A 3,584-nucleotide genomic window follows, 5' to 3' on the forward strand; every position below is an offset into this window, starting at 1 on the left:
TTTTGGTTTTTCTCTGGTACCAGGAACCGAACTCACGACCTTGTGCTTGCCAGGCAGGCGCTTTGCCGCTGAGCTAAATCCCCAGCCCAAAAAAGGGGTACTATTAATAACTATTAATAGTGAATCCCATTTTAAAGTTTAAACTGGAGCCAGGCATGGTGGTGCATGCCTGTAATCCCAGCACTTGGGACCCTGAGGCAGGAGGATCATTGCAAGTTCCAGACCATGCTGGCCTACAAAGTGAGCTCAAGGCCAGCCTGAACTGCATAACGAGACCCTGTCTCAAAAAGACACACACACACACACACACACACACACACACACACAAAGTTTAAACTGGGACAGTTCCAAGCAAAGGCAAACAAAACACTGTATTCATTAATGATTTTTTTAATACAGGGTCACTAAACCACTAAATTACTTAGGCTGGGCTCAAATTTGGAATCCTTCTGCCTCAGTCTCCCAGACTGGTAGGATTACAAGCCTGTGATACCATACCCAGCTGCACTTTATGGTGATTTATAATGATAAAAGTTACCACTTCCTAGTCAAAAAAGCCTGTATATGTCCTTTCAAAGTCATACCTGTCTCCCTCCATCCCTACGTGTAACTACTGTCCTTACTTTTACAGTAATAATTTCCTTTTTAATTGCTGCACTTTTAAATTTAGGAACTGCTTAAGGAAGAGCAGGGATAAACCATATACCACAATGGCCTAGACGTAGCCCTGGCCTTGGTTCTAACACTTATTACCTTGTAACTCCATCATGCAAATCACAAGTATGATCAAAATACACAATAAATGTTTAAATTGTTTTAAAATTTATGACAGTAAAAGACACATTGCTGGGCCAGGAATATAGCTCAGCAGCATAGAACCTACCTAGCAAGCTCAAGGTTGTGAGTTTGATTCCCAGCACACACACGCAAAAAAAGACAAAACACACTGCTATTCATCCTCCTCAAAATACTACTCCTCACCAGGCATGGTGGGGCACACCTATAATGACAGCACTCAAAGGCTGAGGAAGGAGGATCACTGCGAGTTCGAGGTCAGTTTGGGCTACATAGTGAGTTCAAAGTTAGCCTGAACTGCATAGCAAGACCCTGTCTTGAAAACAAACAAATGAAAAAAAAAAAAAAAATACCCCCTCTCACTTCTAACACACTTATCCCACCATTCTTGCCTCTTTCTGAAGCAGTTCTGGAAGTCCTCTCCTATGAGTGTCTTTATGAGGTATGACTAAAAAAAAAAAAAACAGTAAATGCTGCTGCCGAGTGCCACCCAGCGGAGAGGCAGGCTTGTAACAACACTACAGTGTGTGTCCTCAGCCACCCTGTTCAGCAGGCCTGCCACCAAGAGATTTCTGGCTCATCCTAAAAGTCAAAATGACCGTGAAAGGTGCCCTATTGTATCGATTTAGGACATCAAGGCAGCCAGGACAGCACAACTAAAGACACTCACGAAAGAAGACATCTAGAACTGCTTCAGAAAGGGACAGGATGATGGGATGATGTGTTCAAAGTGAGGAGTATTTTGAGAGGGATTAATGACAATGTGTCTTTTTCTTTTCTTTTGGCCTTTTATGAGACAGGGTCTCATTATGCAATTCACGCTGGCCTTGAACTCACTTTGTAGCCCAGGATGGTCTGGAACTTGCAACGATCCTCCTGCCTCAGGCTCCCCAGTGCTGGGATTACAGGCATGTGCCGCGACGCCCTGCTGGCAATGTGTCTATTACTGTAATAATTTTTTAGTATTTATTTTATTATTTATTTATTTATTCGGAGACAGGGTCTCAATATGCAGTCCAGGCTAGCCCGGAACTGGTGATGATCCTCCTGCCTCAGCCGCCTGAGTGCTGGGATTACAGGTGTGTGCCACCATGCCCGGCTGCAATAATTTTTTTAAGAATGTAAACATTACCATATTTTTATCACACCTCATATTTAAATATATTCAGCCTCAGCTTTTCTTTTTTTCCCCCTTTTTTTTCTTTTTTCTTTTGTCTTTTTGAGACAGGGTCTCGCTACGCAGCTCAGGCTGGCCATGAGCTCACTTTGTTGCCCAGCCTGGTCTCCAACTCCAAAAGATCCTTCTGCCTCAGCCTTCTGAGTGCTGGGATTACAGGCGTGCGCCACCACGCCTGGTTAGTTTTTTCTTCTGTAAAATTAGAAAAATCAACATCGTAAGGGAGGTCTGAGGAGCGATTTTCAGTAAAGAAACACCTCAGGACTGCTGAGAGGTTTCAAAGCCAAACAGCAAGGACCCTTGGCCGTCGCATGAGAAGTGGCTGCAGCTAAAGAGAGGTGGTGATTCCAGGGCTTCTGCTACATTATTTAAAGGTAAAAATGGAAAGATCTCCTTCACAGCCTTTCCTTCGTTAATAAGGTTAACTGAGAGAAGAAAGCAAAGACAGTTAATAAAAGATGAGCTCCGAGGCCCGGCAACCGCACAAGCGGCCCCGGGCCTCCTGAGCTCCCCTTTCCTCCCGCACTTGACATTTGGGGTGTCACTTGACATTTGGGGTGTCGGGTGGCAGAGGAAGCTCATTTGCTATCCACAAAGGAAGCTGGGGACAGAGAAGAAGCTGCCCAGGGCACTTCGCCTGCCACGATCACACTGCGTTATATGTCACATTACCATAAGCAGCTCCCTCCTGCCAAGCGCCACAAGCCTTCTGCCGCTGCTTGTAATGAATTAAATATAGGTCAGAGTCACAGATCGGCCACGAACCCGGCCTCCTGGGTCCGCACAGGAAGAAACCGCACTCAGAACTCCGGGGCCCATGCTAATTGTAATCCTCCCCGCACCCTGCCCCGGGCAGGGCCACAGCCTGGGAAGCCTCCGCGGACGGGCTGGGTGGCGGCACGCCGTGACAGCCCGGGCGCAAGGGGAAGCGGCTGCTCAGCTCAGCCGCGGCGCCCGGGCTGGGCTGCAGGGCTGAGGTTGGCAGCACCGCCAGCTTCTCTAGAGAAGCCATAAATTCCCGTTTTAATAAAACCTTCTGATTTATAAATGCGGGCAACTCAATCAAAAATTGTTTAAAACATTGCCACCGCCTGGGAGCTGGACCCACGAATCAGTTTCTACATCCGGAAAGGAACTTAGGAGTGTTCAGAGTTCAATGCTTTGCACTGATTTTAACTTAGATTCTTGGTTAGTTTTTTGAGACAGGGTCTGATTACCTAGGCCAAGCTGGCCTTGAACTCATGGCAACCTCCCAGCCTCAGCCTCTCAAGAGCCGGGGCTACAGGTGTGCGCTCCACGCCCATTCCAGTGCCTCCCGAAGTGGACAAGTGACGTTCCGGTGGTCAACATTAGTTCAACAGCAGAGAAAGCTCTAGAAAGAATATCTGTTTTCTGTCTCCTGTGTCATTTTTCACTCCCCCAGTGAGAAGGTCGGCGGCTTTAGACCTAAAAAGTCAGCACAGGCCGGGTATGGTGGCGCACGCTTGTAATCCTAGCACTCGGAGGCTGAGGCAGGAGGATTGTTGCAAATTCGAGGCCAGCCCGAGCTACAGAGTGACCTCAAGGCCAGCCTGAACTGAATAGCAAGACCCTGTCTCAAAAAGACAAAAAA

The sequence above is a fragment of the Chinchilla lanigera genome, unplaced genomic scaffold, assembly GCF_000276665.1.
Source record: "Chinchilla lanigera isolate Chin_1 unplaced genomic scaffold, ChiLan1.0 scaffold00084, whole genome shotgun sequence".
NCBI classification, from domain to species: domain Eukaryota; kingdom Metazoa; phylum Chordata; class Mammalia; order Rodentia; family Chinchillidae; genus Chinchilla; species Chinchilla lanigera.